Below are 23,290 nucleotides of genomic sequence, written 5' to 3'. Positions count from 1 at the left end.
TCTACCCCAGGTTGTGCCCGTTTAAAGAACAGTACCTTTCCATATGTCCGGATTGATTGCAGCGGCGGCAGATGGGTCGTCCGTCCTCGCTGTATCGGTCACTGGGTCTTCCTCTGGCCGGTGGGGTCCTCCTTGGTCGACGCCACGGGATGTCCTCCGGTCCGGATGCCAGCTGGATCTTCCCTGGGGTGGAAACCTGTAAAGACTGCACAGTTCGGGTTAGCGCAGCAACGCTCTTAGCTAGCTCTTGGACCTGATGGTGTAGGTCTGGAGCCGGGTCATTGTCCAAAGCCTGCGCATCAGCTCCCACAGGCCCTGCTGACAAGGGCGCCGCCTCCTGGTAGTAAGTGGTAGTGGGGCGTCTGTGGGTCACAACGCCACCTGGTGCCGGTTCTCGGAGCACCCGGATGGCTCTGTCCTTGAACTGTGCAAAGTCCAGATGGGGATCCTGTAAGGCCATTGCCCGCAACTGGGTTCGGTGGGCATTGCAATATAAACCCTCTATAAATTGTTCAGTCAACAGCCTGTCCTCGTTTCCCACCCCATCAGGGTCGGTCTGCTTTATGGCCCTCAGGGCCTCTTGTAGGTTTAGTGCATAGTCCCTTATACTCTCATGCGCTCGCTGCTTGCACCCGTAGAATCTAAGCTTAATCTCGGCTGAGGTGCGGGTATCAAAGGTGTCCTTCAGCCGGGTTAGTATCCCTGCGACAGTCTTCCTCCCAGGTGGCCAGGATTTTACTTCCCTTTTGGCTGCCCCGGTTCGTTGGGCCACCAGGATGCTCACTTTTTGCTCTTCTGTGAGGGGGTACACCTGGAAGAGGCTATCCAGCTTTTCTCTAAAGTCATGCAGGGTATGTGACTCCCCTGAGTACTGGGGTAGCCAGGCTGCTCCCGGGATATAGGGCATGGTGAAGGGCATAACTGCAGCAGCGGTAGCGCTGGCTGGGGTTGGGGCAGTGAAGCTCTCCTCCGTATCCGACATCTTCCTCCCCCCTAGTGGACCGTGGCCTACCTTGCGATGATCCTCTTCCGTAGGCCGCGGCTCCGCAGTGGATCGTCAGGGTTGAGGACCTTCCGTCGCGCTCCGGTGACGTCGGCGTCTGCTGGGCTCCTTCCAGGACCTTACGCAACGTCCGGACGTGAGGCGGGGCTTCAGTTCTCGCGCGCTTTCGGAGTCCACGCCCCTCTTCTTCCCGGGCGGCGTCCCCAAGATGGCGTCCAACGGCGGGAAAACTCCACGGATGGCGGGAAGAAGGCCGAAGATGGCGCCGGATGGCGGGAAACTTCACCACTGCTAAGTTTGAACAGTCTTTGCTTTTCAGGCACGCAGTACCCGGTGGTTGCGGGCACGAGATCCTGCCGACTACGCCAAAGTTGACGCGCCCCTGGGCCTGTGTCGCGCTGCGTTGCGCACGCGGGAGCCTACCCGGAGCCGGATCAGTGGAGGGTTGTAGTCTCGTGGCGGTGACCCGGTCCGTGCCCAGGGAGTCAAACTAGACGGCAGTCTATTAGTAGTAAATAGTTGAGGACTACGCCACCCGTTGAGTGCAGCCAGGGAGCTGCTGCTGCAGGGCAGACCGCTGAGGCCGGTGGTAGGATTGTGCAGCGTGATAGTATAACCCCCAACGGGAGGGGTATGGCCTCAGGGCAGCCGACGTGGATGATGGGGGTAGCAGGAACCACTCAGAGACGGTACGGTGTAGTTCAGGGTCTTTACTGGTAACAACGACAGACCCTCCCGGAGTACTTGCTAGCAAACGGGGCCTGGTCAGTCTTTGAGCAGATGGGATCTCCCCTGGCCAGGCGTAGTTGTAGGCCTCCCAAACTGACTGTACTCTTCTGGCTACCTTGCTAGAAGCTGATGTAAGTAGCCCACGTCCCTGAGTGTACCGTGTGGTGCTCACCCGTATGGCCGGTGACTCGGGGCCTTCTAATGGCTTCCGCTCCACGATGGCGGTGCTGGTCCCACGCGTGTGACCGTGCCTTCAGGCTTCTGGGCCAGAGGACCTGAAATCCCCTGCCTGACGGATTCTGCTGCTGGGTAGGAGTTAGTCCCCACAGCCTCGGACTCCGGGTCCGGTAAAGAATCTTCTTAGTCAGGGCGAACTCTGCAGCTGCCAGCCCCTGACTCCTTGTAACTCTGCTGTTTCCTATGCTGCTTCTTGTCTCCACTCTCCTTGTCTGACTCACCCTGCCTCAGCCCCGGGTTTATACAGGGGAAGTTCTTCCCCTCCCAAGACTGGGCAGGAGGTGTGGCATGCACAGGATCCCTGACCAAAGGACCTCCCACCTGCTCTCAGACATAACATTACATTACTGTGGAAAACCAGACCCCTGGGGTGCCACAGAAACACAACATGGCTCATTCAGAATAAACAGCAGACGCCGGAGGGAAAGAAGAGAAACCTCACATTCTGGAGAAATGGCTCTGGTTATTCTGCTGCATTCTTGACTGACACTGATTTGTAGCTTCAGGTGGAATATTAGATACTTACACAACAAGAATGCTAAGAACGGAAAAGAATCTGATTATTCTACCAACAAACTAAAAGATTATATAACACATGAGTCGGGGGGGCTGACAACCTCTGACATGTACACAGGCAGGGCTGCTATCAGAGCATTACTGCCCTTACTGCTGTATGGGGCCCAGTGACCAGAGGCATAGAGCAGGGGCCCGGCTCGGGGCCCCCACTCTTGTGCTTCTGCTCACCGGGCCCTGGGTCTTTCGTGCCGATGCGCTGCTGCAGGCAGCGTACGTCTCCTCTGCACAGGGAGCCTTGAAGCTCTCATAGCAGTCTAAACTGAACAGCTGTGCAGCTCCAAGGGAGTCCCTCCTCCCCTTCAGTGACAAGCTGGAGACAGTGCATACATGATGATGTCATAGCGTACAAATGTCATATACCAGCACCTGGATGCCAGATCAGAAGTGGAGCTGCAGGGGATCGTATGAAAGCCTTCGTTTTTTAATAGAATTAATTAAATGGTCTAGGGGGGATGAGGAGAACATATGGTGAACTGGGGATGGGGTGAGCACATCGTGAACTGTGAGTGAGGGGAGCACATGGTGAACTGGGAGTGGGGGATGAGGAGAGCATATGGTGAATTGGGGATGGGAAGAGCACATGGTGAACTGCAAGTGGGGGTGTTAATCATCAGGCGTTTGCTGGATCTGAAATGGGTTCAGAGCCATCTGAGGATTCTGTGGTCTCCCATTCAGGTCTAACCAGGGCTGATGTTGCACAGCATTTCCTTCAGTCCCAACCCCTAGCTAGTGCACGAGATACTCGGGTTGTATCTTGGGTGTTTGTGCCTAGCACTATGAAGTATAGGTTGCGGAGGGAGTCGGGGCTTCGGCAGCCCAAGTCCGAGATGCGGCGCACTGAGCATGTCCGTGACATGGCGGACCGTGATTGGTGGTTCAGGAACCAGCTGATCCGGTGACCTGGCACCGCCTGATTGGTCACGGGTGTCGTCACCAATGGTGCGACAGTGGGGCAGGGCTTAATCTTTAAAAGGCCCGCCCACAAACATGGCGGCGCGCTCAGATCATTTGAGCTGGTTGGTTGTGGTGTGCACGCTTGAACTCTTGGGCTCCTCGAAGAGCCATAGCTTTATGCAGGCAGGTAGCTTGAGCCATATAGAGCGGGTCTGCTCAGTCCGGTAGCACACCGGCTGAGTGCACGAATACCCGGCGGGTATCACACCCACATACTAGCACCAACTGCTATAGCGTAGCGCCTGTACCAAAGACAGGGCTACTGCTTCTTCTCCGGTCCCATGTCTCCCTGTGGTTCTTGGAGATTGTGTGAACCGCTTTAGCGCCATTCCCCATAGCGTAGCGCTTGTATCAAAGACAGGGCTACTGCTTCTCCCACGGTCGCACGTCTCCCTGCGGTTCTTGGAGATTGTGCGAACCGTCTTACCCTTCCGTGTGCATTATCACGAAGGGCTAAGATAGTTGTTAGGTGCGTCGCCGGTCGCTCTTCTCCCGTGCAGTTAACAGAGATAGAGCGAACCGCTATACCCGGTCCGGTGTGCTGTTAACACGGACGGGTTATCAGTTTAGGTGTCCTTTCCACCCGGAAAGTGTTCGGCAGCAGTCCATTTGGCTGCATTGCGGACCCCGGGGTCGGTTGCGTTCCATTAAAATAAAGGGTCTTGCCGAACATGGCCGACAATCAGCAACTGCAGCGCTATATACAGCGACTTGAGGCCAGACTTAAGTTTCTGGAGCAAGCTGCCCCGGTCGCTGATATTACTGCAGTAGCTACCCAGGCGGCTTCTCTAGCAGCCAATATGATTAACTCGGCCGCGGTGAATACTGCGACCACTGCAAGTGCCCCATTACCCCGTTTTGCTCTCCCGGAAAATTTTTCTGGGGACAGTAAAGCCTGCAGGGGTTTTATTAATTTATGCTCCATTCACTTGGAGATGATGGAGGCACGGTTCCTCACGAAAGAGCCAAAGTGGGTTATGTCATCTCATTACTCAACCATAGGGCTCTGGAGTGGGCTACTCCACTGTGGGAGCGGAATGACCCGGTAGTAACTAATGCGGGTTTTTTCCTTAGAACCCTAAAGAGTGTTTTCCTGGGGCCTCAGGTCACGCATGATACGGCCCTTAAACTGCTTGCGTTGATCCAGGGTTCGGCCACCGCTAGTCACTATGCCATCCAGTTCAGAACCTTAGCGGTTGAACTAGATTGGTCTGAGCGGTCGCTTATTCCGGTGTTTTGGAGGGGGCTGGCTGGGCATGTCAAAAATGCTCTATCTACCAGGGATATTCCAACCTCTCTGGAGGAGTTAATCTCCCTAGCTAACCGAATAGATTTGCGTCATGCAGAACATAAGTTAGAGCTGGAGGTCCCTGGACCTCAGTATCGGTTGGCACCATCGTTTTCCAGACCCATTTCCAAACCCGCGGCTCCTGACCCTGAGCCTGAGGCTATGGACATATCCCAGACTGTCTCTAGCCCCTCTCATCCCCGACCTGTACATCTCTTGGAGTGTCCCATTAATAAGGGTTCCAAGCAGTCGGGAGAACGAGTGGGTTTAACCACCGTTGGAGTAGGTGCGTTAGACTCTGGGGCGCTTTCCTCTAAATTATTATGTAAGGTGACATTGTCCTTCAGCACAGCTACGGTTGCTGCCAAGGCCGGGGTGGATTCTGGTGCCGACGACAATTTTTTGTCTCTCACATTTGCCCAGAGGCATGCCATCCCTATGGAGTCTCTGCCAAAGCCCATGAACATCAGGGTGGTCAACGGTTCTCGGCTGGACACACAGATTACTCATCAGTCAGTTCCCCTCACCATGTCGTTCCCTCAGGGTCACCGGGAGGTTATCTCCTTCCTTATTATACCCGGGGGATTAGATGAGGTGCTATTGGGTCTTCCATGGCTACGTACTCATGCTCCACATATTGATTGGAGTACGGGGAGGATTTCTTCCTGGGGAAAGAATTGTGTGTTCCAATGTATGGTACCAGTCTCTCGGAGGGTAGCCTCTGAGCCTTCTACTAATTTGACCCCTGGCACAGATTCTTTGTCTGTCCCCGAGACTCAGGTCTCATCAGTTTATGTCGAAAAGAATCCCCGGATAGACCTTTCGTCCCAGTCCATGAATATGGCTAGGGACGATGATGAGCCCAGTCTTACTCTTCCCCCTGGGAGGATGTTCGTTCCTCCTAATCTACAAAAGGAGGTGCTCTCCTGGGCTCATGCCCCTAAGATCGGAGGTCATTTTGGGGTCAAACGTACCACTAAGTTCCTTCAACGGTTGTATTGGTGGCCCCGGTGGCGCCAGGACGTTAAGGAACATATTCTAGTGTGTGCCATCTGTGCGAGAGATAGATCTTTCTGTCTAAGTCTGGCTGGACGTTGCCACTCGTTATTCGTGGCGGACTCCACAGATAGTGAATTGGTTGACTCTTCTTGTCGTACCGCTCCCGTGTTCTATCCGGGCGACAGAGTGTGGCTCACGGCTCGCAAAAATAAAGTACGAAGGGAATCTGCTAATTTTGCCCCCCACTCTACTGGTCCTTTTAAAATTTTGGCCTGAGTAGAGTGTCAAGTGGAGGAGGATGTTAAAGAGGGGGATAATGTTAGGCGTCGGGTGTTTGCTGGATCTGAAATGGGTTCAGAGCCATCTGAGGATTCTGTGGTCTCCCATTCAGGTCTAACCAGGGCTGATGTTGCACAGCATTTCCTTCAGTCCCAACCCCTAGCTAGTGCACGAGATACTCGGGTTGTATCTTGGGTGTTTGTGCCTAGCACTATGAAGTATAGGTTGCGGAGGGAGTCGGGGCTCCGGCAGCCCAAGTCCGAGATGCGCCGCACTGAGCATGTCCGTGACATGGCGGACCGTGATTGGTGGTTCAGGAACCAGCTGATCCGGTGACCTAGCACCGCCTGATTGGTCACGGGTGTCGTCACCAATGGTGCGACAGTGGGGCAGGGCTTAATCTTTAAAAGGCCCGCCCACAAACATGGCGGCACGCTCAGATCATTTGAGCTGGTTGGTTGTGGTGTGCACGCTTGAACTCTTGGGCTCCTCGAAGAGCCATATAGAGCGGGTCTGCTCAGTCCGGTAGCACACCGGCTGAGTGCACGAATACCCGGCGGGTATCACACCCACATACTAGCACCAACTGCTATAGCGTAGCGCCTGTACCGAAGACAGGGCTACTGCTTCTTCTCCGGTCACATGTCTCCCTGCGGTTCTTGGAGATTGTGTGAACCGCTTTAGCGCCATTCCCCATAGCGTAGCGCTTGTATCAAAGACAGGGCTCCTGCTTCTCCCACGGTCGCACGTCTCCCTGCGGTTCTTGGAGATTGTGCGAACCGTCTTACCCTTCCGTGTGCATTATCACGAAGGGCTAAGATAGTTGTTAGGTGCGTCGCCGGTCGCTCTTCTCCCGTGCAGTTAACGGAGATAGAGCGAACCGCTATACCCGGTCCGGTGTGCTGTTAACACGGACGGGTTATCAGTTTAGGTGTCCTTTCCACCCGGAAAGTGTTCGGCAGCAGTCCATTTGGCTGCATTGCGGACCCCGGGGTCGGTTGCGTTCCATTAAAATAAAGTTGTCTGCAACCGCCCTCCTAACAGGGGGAGAGCACATGATGAACTGGGCGTGGGGGGTGGGGAGAGCACATGATGAACTGCGAGTGGGGGGTGTGGAGAGCACATGATGAAGTGGGAGTGGGAGAGAGAGAGGACATGACATAATGAATTGGGGTAGTGGGGGGCATGTATATATAATTAATTGGGAGAGGGGGGCATTGAGGATGACGGCGTGTGACTGGTAATGAATTGGGGGAAAGAGTACAGGTGCTAATTAATTTATATATTTATTAGGTGGGGAAAGTGTCTATTTATAGTTAGTGGAGGTGCAGGGGTGGATTACAATTTATATTTGGAAAGGTGGGCTGCATAATAACTAATTATATATTAATGGTGGGTGCACATGTGTATTCAGCTGTGTAATGTAGAAGTTGGGGACTGTGCTCTAGATAACTGTGTGTTATTTTATGCAGAGACGAGTCCTGGCTGGAAGAAGTGATGGCGGTCTGTGCTGGATGAAGGAGAAAAGCCAAGATGAAGGACTTCACCTAGAGACGTCACCGGTGAGTCAATGTGTACGGCCACGGCCCCACCATCAGTATTTTGTCAGTATTCGGTCAGTGTTTTTTCTCAGGAGTGGGTGATAAATGCAGAATTGGTGACTTGTTTCTATTCTACCTTTTCTCTGATTGTTCCTCACCTGGTTTTGGCTAAAAAATACTGACCGAATACTGACCAGTTTTGTTGTTACATTACATACTCCTTAAGCCAAGTTTGAACCACTTATCTTGTTAGACTAGATCCTTCTTTGCAACCAATAATTTGTGTTTTCTCGTTGCTACCATGCATCTATTAAAAAAATATATATATTTGAAGTTCAATAAAATGTATTTTCTTTCTTTTTTTTTTTTGGTAATATTAGCATTGCATTTTTTGTATTAATGATCACTATTGTAGTATTCGGTCACTATGTGGTGGTAATATGTGGTCTGGTCATGGTGTGGCAGTGTTTCTTCCTTGTATGTGATATTATTGGTCATTTTAAAAATGTATGTGACACATTCCTTTAAAGAAAAATAAAGAAAAATATACCTAAAAAGAGTATTGAATATTATAAGAAATGTTTACAGTAGAGTAGGGTCCGGCCAGAAGAGTCTACATTGTCGTGGTGGTGGAGCTGTGGTGGCACCTGGGCGGGGGCCCAAAAATTTTGCCAGTATGGTACCCTGAAATTCCTTGTGGCAGCCCTGTGTACAGGAGGGTTGTCAGCAGTGATAGATGAGGAGCTGGTGCTGTAGTGTAAGGGGTGTGGTCTCATGTCTGATGTCATTATATCAGTGATGTCATCACCAGGGGGCGGGGCTGACAACCCCACACATGTATACAGGCTGGTTGTCAGCAGTGATAGATGAGGAACTGGTGATGTAGTATAAGGGGTGTGGTCTGATGTCATTATATCAGTGATGTCATCACCAGGGGGCGGGGCTGACAACCCCTCACACATGTATACAGGCTGGTTGTCAGCAGTGATAGATGAGGAGCTGGTGCTGTAGTATAAGGGGTGTGGTCTCATGTCTGATGTCATTATATCAGTGATGTCATAACCAGGGGGTGGGGCTGACAACCCCTCACACATATATACAGGCCGGTTGTCAGCAGTGATAGATGAGGATCTGGTGCTGTAGTATAAGGGGTGTGGTCTCATGTCTGATGTCATTATATCAGTGATGTCATCACCAGGGGGCGGGGCTGACAACCCCTCACACATGTATACAGGCTGGTTGTCAGCAGTGATAGATGAGGAGCTGGTGATGTAGTATAAGGGGTGTGGTCTCATTATATCAGTGATGTCATCACCAGGGGGCGGAGCTGACAACCCCTCACACCTGTATACAGGCAGGTTGTCAGCAGTGATAGATGAGGAGCTTGTGCTGCAGTATAAGGGGTGTGGTCTCATCATTATATCAGTGATGTCATCACCAGGGGGTGGGGCTGACAACCCCTCACACATGTATACAGGCTGGTTGTCAGCAGTGATAGATGAGGAGCTGGTGATGTAGTATAATGGGTGTGGTCTCATGTCTGATGTCATTATATCAGTGATGTCATCAACAAGGGGGCGGGGCTGACAACCCCTCACACATGTATACAGGCTGGTTGTCAGCAGTGATAGATGAGGAGCTGGTGCTGTAGTATAAGGGGTGTGGTCTCAGGTCTGATGTCATTATATCAGTGATGTCATCACCAGGGGGCGGGGCTGACAACCCCTCACACATGTATACAGGCTGGTTGTCAGCAGTGATAGATGGAATAGTGCAGCTGTGGACAGGTGTTGGGGTATTTAGAGAACTTGGTCGATATTCTCCTATAAGAAATGTTTGTGATCTGGATAATCTCTGCCAGATACTTATGTTCCTGAGGTTTATGAGTTGGAGAAAGAGATTTTTTTACTCACTTTGTCCTTGACATAGACGTGAGCAGAGGAGGAGGACCAGCACCCCCAGCAGAACGTCCATCGTCCCCCAGAAGTCAGCAGACAGTGATTCCCCAGTAGACCCAAGCAGATGAGACTCCTGCAGTTGGCACTAGGTGGCGCTATCCACCGATGAGATCTCGCTGAGATACGTGATGTCATAGAACATTGTTGTCATCCGGACAGGTAAAGCAGAGCCGAGTGTGTTGTGTGGCCTCAGTCATGTGTGGGGTGGGGTGTAAAGCATTTCTATAGATCAAAGCTTTCAGTGGATAATCAAGGGCAGAGTTGTCGATTCTTAGACAGGTTATAAAAATAGGGAAAAATGAAATACATGCGTGCAATGTGCCATACAGCCTACAGGGAGTGTAACTCCACCATGTGCACCCCGTTCTCGGACCACTATGTCTATGTTACTTCTATAATAATAACAAAATTATACTCAGAAAAGAATCTCAATAAACTGTACAGTCCTAAACTCAACTTCGGGTCTATATACCAAAAGAGCCCAAACGACCAGAGTATTAATAAACTAAAAAATATGTTATTATTCACATATAACAAATGAAAACAACAAAATACCACAAAGAAGGGGAAAGACATTCCACATCATAGTCCAATAATTACTTATAATTATAATATTCAAACATGATTGTGCAAACAGTATTGATAATGTGCATATACGTCAATATGAAGCCATGGCGTGTTTATAAAGTGACAAGTGCGCCGTGCAAAATAATCACATACATCAAATCTTAGTAGATGTTAAAATTGTAATTCTATGTAGTGCTGTGCACACTGGATAAGAGCAGTCCCATCGTCCCTGAATACTTATAAATAACCTTCAATATAAGTGGCATATAGGGAATAAAAGGGAAAGGAAACTGTGTTGTAGAGGTATGTAAGGTATATGTTAGAAAATCTCACTTAGGCGGATATATGGAAAATATCTATAAGTAGTACATCCATTGGTCCAAGCATGTACTATATAGTATGCAGAGCAAAACAGTCATATACTCACAAATCAAAAAGAAAATGTGGAGTGAATGTCCCCACGCCCCAACGCGCGTTTTGCCCTTTCTTCATCACATTGACTTATGTGCACAATATCGATACTCTTTGCACAATCATGTTCTGAATATTATAAGTAATTATTGGACTATGATGTGGAATGTCTTTCCCCTTCTTTGTGGTACTTTGTTGTTTTAATTTGTTATATGTGAATAATAAAATAATTTTTAGGTTTATTAATACTCTGGTCGTTTGGGCTCTTTTGGTATATAGGCCCGCATGCTGATATTGACTGTGTTACTTCTAGTTGTTAGGATTCAACCTGTTTTTTTCATAAGTCTGTAAAGAACGGATTATGTCCATGATTTTAGGATGTTTGCACATTCCAAATAAAAAATAGCGGCCTGGATAATGGCTCATGAGAATCCCTAAGAAAAGTGAGGCAAAGTGTCTTCTGCTCCTCAGCCAGCGGCCGGGTGCTGCCAGTCTACACTGTCATTACAGCTCATGTGCGCCTCATGCGGGAGGGTGAGATTTGGTTTTGTCCTTTGCGGTTCCAGCAATTTTTTCCCTTCTACTTATTTTTAGTTATAATCACCTGCAATGTATCTGATCAAGACTCTTAAAGGGATTGTCCAGATGGAAGGGTTCTGTCTGATAGAAATGTGAAGGCTGCAACCCATTAGCAACCTCCGGGAGACACAGCGCAGAAATGGCGCCTGTCTGGGAGGTAAGTCTGTGACTGATTTTATTGGAGCCTTATGAGAAGCTAAGGAAGGGGTTGTCCAATGGTGGACACCCTCTAAGATCATAGAGACTCTGTCACTGGAATCTGAAGGACAAGGTTGGACATGAAAGGTCCCTCAGTCTCCAGTAGAATCTTTATGATGGGAGGATTCAGCACTGGTAGAAATGTGAGTAAACTTTGGTGAGAGAAGAATCGTGATACTCATAAAGCACATGTAAGAGAATTCTCAAACTCCATTTCTGGTAAATTAAGAGCCAGACCGGACCATGACCTTCATTGTAGACTTGCTGGGGAAGATATTGGAGATCTAAGTACTGATGACTTGCCCCAAATGATGCCTCCAATGTGACTGAATGGAGAATGATCTCTTCCCACTGAGTTTGCCCTCCTCTCCCAGTCATATTATTCAGGATGCATCTGTGGCGCCGTGCTGTGCACTGGTGCCACAGAACCCAGAAGGGTGCATGGATGGACTTCTCCACAAGAGGCCTTCACACATTCACACACCTCCACCCTACCACCTCAGACCACCAGAGGGATCCTGTTAGGGATATATATAGGGAGGGTGGAGCCAGGCAGTGCAGTTTAGAGTTTAGTCTGTGAGTTGAAAGTGTGCTCAGTGAGAGAGCAGCACGCAGGCTGCTGTGTGAGGCAAGTTTAGGCCTACAGCACGCACTGAAGCCTAGTGAGGGCCCTGAGTGTGGCTGAAGGCGAGAGGAGAAGGAAGAAGTAGCGAGGGGGCAGTGGAGCATACCAGGATCACCCCGAGATATATACCGGACACCGGGTCCATGACTACGGGGTCCCTTTATACCCAGTAGGGACCACCGGAACCCCTGGAGGACTACAGGTCTCAGGTTTACCAAACGCTGACTACAGTACCAGGGCTAGGAGTCACGGAGGCCCCAACGTCCAGGGAGAGTGATCTCCAAGAGAAGGCCCTACCACCAGGTCAGCAGGTGCAAGAGAGAGAGAGAGACAGTAACCAAGCTAGGCCTAGCTCCAGGCAGGTCAGAAGCTTAGCAAGTAAAGCCACGGATCAGGAGGCCCTATACCCGCTCACTGGGGAGAGTCCAAAAGTGCACCCTTCGCCCGGAGTACCCTGGACCATGCCTGCATCATCACCAGTAAAGGTACAGAAGCTTACCCCCGTGTGAGTGTCCGTCTTTCCTCCGGGACCGTCCTGCCGTCTCTCACCAGCATCCACCATCTACCCCTACACTGCCCTGGAGCTAGCTCTTCCTGTGGAGAGCCACACCATCCCAGCTGCAGTACCATCAGCTTCAAAGGACTGCTCTGCAGCAGCGGCCCCCTTTAGCTGCACTCCACAGGTGGCGTCACGAACTTTACAAATCCCCTATAAATAACGCTCCCTTTTAATGACCGCCCTAGGTTACGGACCAGGTCACCGCCACTGTGACTTCCCCCCCAGCATCTACCGGCCCGGCACCGGGTACCCCATGGCCCAGGGGGCGCGTCAGACTTGGCGTCACGAACAGGATTCCATGCCCGTTGTCACCGGGTACTGTGCGCCTTAAAAGACTGTGATACTTACTGTGGTGAAGGTTTCCCGCCATTCCCGAGATTTCCCGCCATTGTCCGCCATCTTCCTGTCGCCACGCGGGAAGCAGAGGGGCGTAACCATGGGAATCGGAGAGGCGTAACCGCTGGAAGCGCCCGAAGCCTAAGACACACCCCGCCCCTGACGTCAAACCAGGAAGTGTCAGGTCCTGGAAGGAGTCCAGAGGATGCTCTGACGTCAGACGCGAGCGACGCAAGGTCCTGGAAGAAGACCGTCACCCGCGGAGCTGCGGCCTACCTGATAAGAAGTGAAGAAGGTAGGCTCCGGTTCACTAGGGGGGGGCGCAACGATGGCTGACGACCAGCAAGCCGCCGGAGCACCGGTTAATGCTCCTGATGCCCAACCTGCGCCCGGCGCTGCACAGGCCGGAGCGGCCGCTCCACCAGCAGGGGTCGTGACCCCTTTGGTACCCATGGCCCTGCCATATATCCCTGGAGCGAAATGGCTTCCCCAGTATAATGGCAAACCAGACACCCTGTCCGGATTTAAGAGAAAAATATGCGGTGTACTGAACATGTATTCTATGACTGGTAAGCAGAGAGCTGCTGTTGTGCTGGGACAATTGACTGGTGCCACAGAGCGGGAAGTTGAAACCTGGCCAGCCGCAGACCAGGAATCAGTGTCCATCATCTTTAAGAGACTGCAAACTGTGTTTGAAAACCGCACTGAGACAGATCTCCGGATGAGGTTCTACAACTGTGTCCAGAAACCTGAGGACAGTATCTGGGGACTATGCCTGGCGCTTACAGGAAGCCCTGCGGGCCCTGAAACAGGTTAGTCCAGCCAGCATACAAAATGAAAATAAAATGCTGACGGAACAGTTCATCCGGGGGTTGAGGTCCCAGGAGGAGAGCAAAACTGTACGGTGATGGGCCTTAGATCATCCAGATGCCACCTTTTACACCCTTAAGGACATGGCTATAAAGGGACTGCAGCCCCTGGAAACAACAGATACTGCTATCCAGCGTTACCAGGGTGGGGCCACCCCAGTGCCCGCAGCACCCACTGCTCCTTCTTTAACGGCTGAAACAAAGATGCAAACAGCGAGCTGGACAGCCTGCGCTCTGAAGTGCGTCAGCTAAGTAAAACCCTGGCCACTGTCATGAGCACCCTGCAGCTACAGACGGAGCCTGAGCCGGAAGGAAGCATCCTACTGGCCGACAGCCCTGAGGACGTCCCCTGGATAAGGAGAAGGAGGACAACGCCACCCCGTGGGAGGACCAACGACCAACGTCACCCTCCAGGAGAATTCATCTGCTACCGCTGCCACAAGGCAGGCCACACAGCGCGGGACTGTCCTTTAAATGAGCAAACCCTGGGGCCGAGGGCCGACACCCAGGAGTAGATCAACCAGGCCCATCAAACTGGTACCATCGGTTCGTGGGAGGAAGACCTTTCCTGTCCATTGTGCTGGATGGCATCGCGACACCTGCCCTGCTGCACACTCGATCTCAGGTAACCATCATACCTGATGTCCTCTACAAAAGGTTCTGGTCCATAGACGAACTTCACCCGCCAGCTCCAAACTAGTGTTGAGCCACCCCCGTAGTGTTCGGGTTCGGTTCGTAGAACACCGTCGAACACCATTAAAACCAATGGCAGGCAAACAAAAACACATAGAAACACATAGAAAACACCTTCAAAGGTGTCCAAAAGCTGACAAACTACTCAGAAGACGCTCTCTTTAAAAAAGCCGGCCGGCAATTCAGCAGCGGCATACACCGGTACCCGACAATTTAGACAAGAAGGAATAGAGCATCACACATAGATTAGATAGATAGAAACATGTCAGTCACATATATAAGAAGTACAGTGACAGTGTTGGTTACTGTACTTGTCATTTAGTGTTAAAATAAAGGATTTATAAAAAAAAAAATTGGCGTGGGGTTCCCCATAATTTTAGTCTCTAGCGGAGGTTAAGCAGATGGCTGGGGCAGATGTTTGAAGCCTGGGAAGGGGGTAATACCCACGGAGCTTCCCAGGCTACTAATATCAGCCCCCAGCTGAATACCTAGCCTTTACTAGCTATTAAAATGGGGGACCCCCCCCAAAAAATGACGTGGGATCCCCCCTATTTTAATATCTAGCAAAGGCTAGGCAGACAGCTGGGGGCTGATATTAATAGCCCAGGAAGGGTGCCATGAATATTGGCCCCCTCCCAGGCTAGAAACACCAGCCGTCAGCCGCCCCAGAAATGGCGCATCCATAGGACTTAGCCTCGCTCTTCCCTCTGCCCTGTAGCGGTGGCAGTGGGGTAATAGGGCTGGGGTTGATGTCAGCTTATAATGCCAGCTGACATCAAGCCCAGGTTAGTAATGGAGAGGCGTCTATAAGACACCCCCATTACTAACCCCATAGTCAAAGTAAAAAAAAAAACACAAACACCCAGAATAAAGTCCTTTAATTGAAATAAAGACACAATTCTTTATTGTTCTAAATTAAACCATACTTACCATCACACCCATTCCAGCTGAAGCCAACGATCTCCTGCAATAAAAGAAAAATAATAAAGCAACATCATCCTTACCTTTCCATGGTTCCCACGACAGCTTCAGCTCTGCTACATTCACATGACAGGCTGGATCGCAGCCGAAAGCTGCCATTCAGCTTGCCATGCCACAGACACTGAGAAGCGCAGGCATGCTTGCGCTCCTCAGTGTCTGGCTGTGACGGCATAAAGATGAGCCGAGGTCATGTCCAATGAACTCGGCTCACCTCATGCACGTCACTGACAGCGTGGGAAAATTCTCCTGCACTCAGCGCTTCAGCGTGAGAATTTTCCCACGCTGTCAGTGACGTGCATGAGTAGCACAGTAGTGTTTAACTTTGGCGGCAAGATCAGTGATTGGTCGCGGGTCAATCACCATGGTGTTACAAAGGTCCGGACATTTGTGTTAAAAATCGCTGATTGGTCGCTGGCGCTGCCCGCGACCAATCACCGATTTGGGCGCCAAATTTAAATATCGGCCGCGACCAATCACCCATCTTGGCTCCACATTTAAACACCGCTGTTCTGATTGGTCGCGGACGCTATTTAAATGTGGCGCCAAAATCGGTGATTGATCGCGCCCAGCGTCGGCGACCAATCAGCACAGCGATGTTTAAATGTGGAGCCAAGATTGGTGATTGGTCGCAGCCGATATTTAAATTTGGCGCCCAAATCAGTGATTGGTCGCGGGCAGCGCCAGCGACCAATCAGCGATTTTTAACACAAATGTCTGGATCTTTGTAGCACCATGCGGATACTGTAGGGACATCAGCGGCTAGGGTGTGAAGGGAGGACCGGGGAGCGGCGCTGCTGGTCGGGATACTTTTGCTGCGAGCAGTCGCTCATCTCCCGGCTTCTCGCAGCGGAAGTATCCGACCAGGCAGCGGCGCTCCCCGGTCCCCACCAATACGATTCGCTGATTGGTCGCGTGCGGAGAGCGCGACCAATCAGTGATCTTGGCGCTAAAGTTAACCACCGCTCTGCTGATTGGTCGCGGACGGTGCCTGCGACCAATCACCGATTTGGGCGCCACATTTAAATAGCGGCCGCGACCAATCAGCGAGCTTGGCGCCAAATTTAAACAACGCTCTGCTGATTGGTCGTGGACTCCAGCCGCGACTAATCAGCATTATTGGTGCCAAATTTAAACACCGCTCTGCTGATTGGTCACGGTTGCCAGCCGCGACCAATTAGCGATTTTGGAGCCAAATTTAAACACCGCTCTGCTGATTGGTCGCGGCCGGCGATCTCCCACGCTGTCAGTGACGTATATGAGGTGAGCTGAGTTCATTGGACATGAGCTCACCTCATGCACGTCACTGACAGCGTGGGAAAATTCTCACGCTGAAGCGCTGAGTGCAGGAGAATTTTCCCACGCTGTCAGTGACGTGCATGAGGTGAGCCGAGTTCATTGGACATGACCTTGGCTCATCTGGATGCCGTCACAGCCAGACACTGAGGAGCGCAAGCATGCCTGCGCTTCTCAGTGTCTGCGGGATGACAGGCTGGATGGCAGCGTTCTGCTGCGTCCAGCCTGTCATCTCGATGTAGCAGAGGTGAAGCTGTCCTGGGAACCATGGAAAGGTAAGGATGATGTTGCTTTATTATTTTTCTTATATTGCAGGAGATCGTTGGCTTCAGCTGGAATGGGCGTGATGGTAAGTATGGTTTAATTTAGAACAATAAAGAATTGTGTCTTTATTTCAATTAAAGGACTTTATTCTGGGTGTTTGTGTTTTCTTTTAACTTTGACTATGGGGATGGTAATGGGGGTGTTTTATAGACGCCTCTCCATTACTAACCTGGGCTTGATGTCAGCTGGCATTATAAGCTGACATCAACCCCAGCCCTATTACCCCACTGCCACCGCTACAGGGCAGTGGGAAGAGCGAGGCTAAGTGCCAGGATTGGCGCATCCTATGGATGAGCCATTTCTGGGGCGGCTGACGGCTGGTGTTTCTAGCCTGGGAGGGGGCCAATATTCATGGCACCCTTCCTGGGCTATTAATATCAGCCCCCAGCTGTCTGCCTAGCCTTTGCTAGCTATTAAAATAGGGGGGACCCCACGTCATTTTTTTGGGGGGGGTCCCCCATTTTAATAGCTAGTAAAGGCTAGGTATTCAGCTGGGGGCTGATATTAGTAGCCTGGGAAGCTCCGTGGGTATTACCCCCTTCCCAGGCTTCAAACATCTGCCCCAGCCATCTGCTTAACCTCCGCTAGAGACTAAAATTACAGGGAACCCCACGCCAATTTTTTTTTAAATAAATCCTTTATTTTAACACTAAATGACAAGTACAGTAATCAACACTGTCAGTGTACTTCATATATATGTGACTGACATGTATCTATCTATCTAATCTATGTGTGATTCTCTATTCCTTCTATTCTAAATTGTCGGGTACAGATGCTGAATTTCCGGCCGGCTTTTTTAAAGAGACAGTGCATGAAAACACTATTATTTTTTTTAATAAATCCTTTACACTAAATGACAAGTACAGTAAGCAACACTGTTACTGTACTTCATATATATGTGACTGACATGTTTCTATCTATCTAATCTATGTGTGATTCTCTATTCTTTCTGTTCTAAATTGTCGGGTACCGGTGTATGCCGCTGCTGAATTGCCGGCTTTTCATGTTTCACTGTGGGCACTGTTCCCATCGATTTGGGCAATCACTGTAATGCCACAATCACCATGGCTGTGACATTACAGTGAGTGGCAGACAATCCCTGCATGATTGGTGCTCAAAATAGCGCCAGACATGCAGGACACGCTTTTGGTGCACGAACAGTTATCGAACATAACCTCGAACAGCCGAATTTTTTGCAAATCGTTAGGGTTCGTCGAACAACTCGAACACCGCCCAAAACAGCTCGAATTTGAGATTGGCGAACAGTTCTAGTTGAACACCGCTCATCTCTACTCCAAACCTTTCCGTGTATGCCACCAATGGCCTTCCCCTTAACCTAGTCGGGGTTAAGGATGTGGCAGTAAAGGTGGGAAGAGTGGAACTGAAGGACCAGGGACTGATTGTAGTAGAGACTAACCCTGGTGATATGGACTTGTATATGATACTTGGCACAAATATTGTTGGTAACTGTTTGGGAGAAGTGTTGTTCTTGCTCCAACAGATAGCTGACACTGCCAGACCAGGGCAGAGGAGGGCGCTCCAGAAAGAGATCCGAGTCCTTATGTACCAGCAACAGGTAAAGCTAACAGGTGGTGAGATTGGTAATGTACGTGTGACAGACCCGATACCCATTGTGATTCCCCCGATGAGTGAGATGCTGATTTGGTGTAGGGCAGCAATAGGTCTGAAAGGACAGAACTATCAGGCGGTAGTGGAGCCCATTAGTTCGGAGCATAGACCTACACTCTTAACTGCCAGAGGGGTGGTTGATGTACGCAATGGGAGGGTACCCGTACGTCTCCTAAATTGTGGGGAGGATGAAGTTAGATTACCACGCTACGCCACAGTTGCCAGGTTGTATACTGTGGATAACGCTATCCACACAGTGGAGTCCTTTAACCTCATCAGACACAGTGGAGGGTAATGACTCAGAAACCCAGGTGGGGGATTGGTGTCAACAGCTCCATGTTGGGACTGACGCCACTCCTGTCCATCAAAAACAAGGTGTACACAGGGTGGTCCAGGAATACGAACAGGTATTCAGCAAACACCCACTTGATTTTGGGAGGATTAAAGGGGTACGACACCATATACCCACAGGTGACCATCCACCCATCAAAGAACGTTACAGGCCCATACCACCAGCACACTACCAGAAAGCGAAGGAAATGTTGCATGACATGAAGAAGGCAGAGGTAATAAGAGATAGCTGTAGCCCCTGGGCAGCTCCCCTGGTCCTGGTCAGGAAAAAGGATGGAAGCATGAGAATGTGTGTAGATTACAGACAGGTAAACCGCATAACACATAAAGATGCATACCCTTTGCCTCGTATAGAGGAATCCCTGGCTGCACTAAAGTCTGCAAATTACTTCTCTACCCTTGACCTCACTAGTGGGTACTGGCAAGTAGCAGTTGCTGAAGAGGACCGGGAGAAGACGGCCTTCACTACCCCGATGGGACTCTGCGAGTTCAACAGTATGCCGTTCGGACTCTGCAACGCCCCTGGAACGTTCCAGAGATTGATGGAGTGCTGTTTGGGACACCGTAACTTCGAGACCGTGCTGCTATACCTGGATGACGTGATAGTGTACTCCAAGACGTATGAGGACCATTTGAAGCACCTGGCGGAGATATTTGAGGAGTCGTCCCGGTATGGGATGAAATTGAAGTCTTCGAAAGTGCCACCTGCTCAAACAGAAGGTTCAGTACCTGGGGCACATCGTCAGTCCAGAAGGAGTAGCACCAGACCCGGAGAAGGTCACTGCCATCCAAAAATGGCCGGAACCGAAGAATCTCAAGAATTCCTCACCAGTCGGACACTGAAGAAGAAGTGGATGACCTGGAGGAGATTGAGCTACCTGCCTTACACAGAAATGGGATGGTCCACGAGCAGCGCACCTCCAGGAGGTATCGTGGTAAGACACTAAACCATTTACCTCATCACAGTTGGAAAGAGACCCAGGACAGCGACCCGGTTGTCAGCCGTATCAAGGAACTGATAACCCAGGAAGGTTCCTCCCTGGAGAAGGATGCTCTTCCCCAAGCCAAGCAACTGTGGAATGAGAGAAGCCGGCTGTTCATCTATAGAGAGAAGCTGTGCCGAAGGTATGTCAACCCTAGGACCCATGAAATGGTATGGCAGATCATAGTGCCCAGGACAGACATCCAGATGGTGTTGGAGGCCTACCACGATCAAGCAGGGCACTTTGGCTGGAAGAAGCTGGAAACCCTCCTGAAGAATCGGTTTTATTGGGTTGGAATGCGGAGTTCCATAGATAGGTGGTGCCGGGATTGTGGACCCTGTAGCCTCAGAAGAAAAGACTACAGCAGCCAGAAGGCACCCCTGCAGTCCATCAAGACAACCCAGCCCCTGGAGATCGTCGCTCTGGACCACGTCAAGCTGTCACCCAGCAGCTCAGGCTACTCATATGCCCTGACCATGGTGGATCACTACTCCCGGTTCCTGGTGGTAGCCCCGGTCAAGGATCTGACGGCAGAAACTGCAGCAAGGACGTTTCAAGCATACTTAAGGATCAAGGCCCTGCCTTTGAAGCTGAGCTGTTCAAAGAGTTTTGCCATCTGTACGGGTGTAAGAAGATCCAGACTACACCGTACCACCCCCAAACCAATGGGTTATGTGAAAAGATGAATAACATAGTGATCGACCTGTTGAAGACCTTACCCCTAAAGAAAGAAACCAGTGGCCAGACAAACTACCTGACCTGGTAGATCTGTACAATCACATACCTGTGAGTTCCACCAATTGTACTCCAGCGTACCTCAAGAGAGCAAGACCCGGAAAGTTGCCCATGGACCTGGAGCTTGGAGTGGTACAGCCAGAAGCAGATATGTCCACTAAAGACTGGGATACGACTCGACAGGAGCAGTACAAGAGAGTACAGGCCTGTGTCGAAGACAGTCTAAATAGGGTGAGAGATAAGCAGGAAGCACAGTACAACAAGAGTGCACCAGCCGAACCCTTGACACCTGGAGAAGTCGTGCTGAAACGAAAGAGAAGAAACCACAAGCTTGACGACCAGTGGGAAATAGAACCTTACACTGTGTTGAATTCCAGATTCGACAATAGGAAAACCTGTCTAGTTAGCAAAGACGGAGGAAGAACAACTGCAACGGTATCAAGAGACCATCTGAAGTTGTGCCCAAGTCTGTTGAAGCCCCAGGAGGAAGTGCCTCTCACCGTACCAGAGGAGCCTAAAGAAGAAGTACTCCACACTGACTTAGAAGATTTCCCGGCAGATTGGCCTCAACTGGATGGAGCGGTAATAATACCTGTGATACACTTCTACCAACAGCCAGAAGGCTGTTAGAACCTTGCTCTTAGGTTTTCTCTATTGCTGGTCACATGACCTTGTTGGCCTATTTAGTCCTGCTCCGCCCTTCTGGCTTTGCTGGACTTCATTGTATTACTACTCTTTAGCTAGCCAGTGCTCAGTATCTAACTCTGTTAGTTTGCTTGGTCTTCGGACCTCTGTGTTCAATATTATTTGTTTGTTCGTCTGTCTGCTACTATTTCTGTTAGGAGGTGTCCATTTTGCTTCCAGTCCCTAGAACTTGTAGGGATTCCTTCCCCACATCTATAGGTCTCCGTACAGACTAGCTGAGGACTTTAGCAGGTCTGATCGCAGGATCAGGTCCCCTGTTACATCGTAGGGATCAAGCTGAGTTCTATCGTAGGGACAGATCTCCTCTCTTTCCTTAGCTCTGGTAGCAGAACATAACAGTAAGTCCAGCCTGCAAATTCTCTAAGGAAAGATTTTTCTGTTCCATCATGGTGTCGGTTCTGGATTTGGCTAAACGCCTGCAGGGACTCTCTCTGGAGGTGGCCGAGCTCCATCAGCACGAGAGTAACTGTCCTGGAGCACATTTCTTGGAGCCTAAGGTACGTTTGCCTGATTTATTTTTTGGTGAACATCAAGAATTTTTTTCATTTAAAAATGCTTGCTTATTGTATTTTCATTTGAGACCCAGGTCCTCTGGGGATGAATCCCAGCGCATAGGGTTCATAATGTCACTTTTGCGCAAAGAGCCTCAGGAGTGGGCCTTTTCTTTGCAACTTAGTGATTCATGCTTTAGATCAGTGGATAGTTTTTTTTCTGCTTTGGGGCTATTATATGATGATCCTGACAGTGTCTCATCTGCTGAGACTGAGTTGAGACGTTTGATACAGGGATCAGGTAATGTGGAAAAATATTGTACTCATTTCCGTCGGTGGTCTACTCAAATAAGGTGGAACGATTCTGCTCTGAAGAGTCTGTTTCTTGCTGGGCTTAGTGAAAGGGTTAAAGACTTACTAATTGCTTATCCCACACCTGAAGATTTGCAACAGGCTATGCAATTAGCTATACGGGTGGATAGGAGACTGCGTGCAAGGGTTAATGAGAGCAAATCTTCTGCTATGTCAGTTTCTGGTCATGAGAATGTGTGTACTGACAGTGGAGAGCCGATGGAGATTGGAGCGATGGCACCTCGCTCTCAAGAAAAGGACCGCAGATTTTCTGAAGGTTTGTGTTTCTATTGCGGAAATTCTGGTCATTTCATTAAAAGCTGTGTGCTTCGTATGAAGAAAGAAAAAAAAATGGTCAGTCATGCCCGTATTGCCTGTTTAAATTCCAAGGGTGTATTTTTAGCTGCTTCTACTATTGCTCAGGAAAAATTAATGGAATTTCGGGTGTTTGTCGATTGTGGGTCTACTCTGAATGTAATTGATGGGGGATTCTTGGAAAGACTCAATTTAAAACCCGAACCTTTGTCATCCCCCATTGCTGTGGTTTCTGTGGATGGCTCCCCTTTGAAGAATGTTACTCTCAGGGTCTGTGAGTTTCCCCTCACTATTAATGGTGTTCACCATGAGAATTTGGATTTGGTAGTTTTGAATAACTTGCCTTCTCCGGTGGTGTTGGGATTGCCCTGGTTAAAATTGCACAATCCTGTACTGGATTGGTCTACCAATGAAATTAAATCCTGGAGCCCTAAGTGTTATGACAAGTGTTGTAACGGACGTATTGCAGCTGTGGATAGGGGGGAATTGCCTGTTCCTATTCAGGATTTTTGGAGAGTTTTTTCTGAGAAGAAATCGCAGGTTTTGCCTCCCCATAGAGACTATGATTGTACTATTGAATTTGTCCCTGGAGCGACTCTTCCTAAGAGTCGTTTATTTAACCTTACTATTCCTGAGAGGCTTTGGAGGAATACATACAGACAAGTTTGGCCGCCGGTCACATTAGGCCTTCTAAGTCTCCTGTGGCGGTTGGATTTTTTTTTTGTAAAAAA

Source organism: Phyllobates terribilis, unplaced genomic scaffold, assembly GCF_046119375.1.
Source record: "Phyllobates terribilis strain yellow unplaced genomic scaffold, ASM4611937v1 Scaffold_2__4_contigs__length_985480577, whole genome shotgun sequence".
NCBI lineage: Eukaryota > Metazoa > Chordata > Amphibia > Anura > Dendrobatidae > Phyllobates > Phyllobates terribilis.
The sequence above is the reverse complement of the archived record's forward strand: the minus strand, read 5'-3'. Positions refer to the sequence as shown.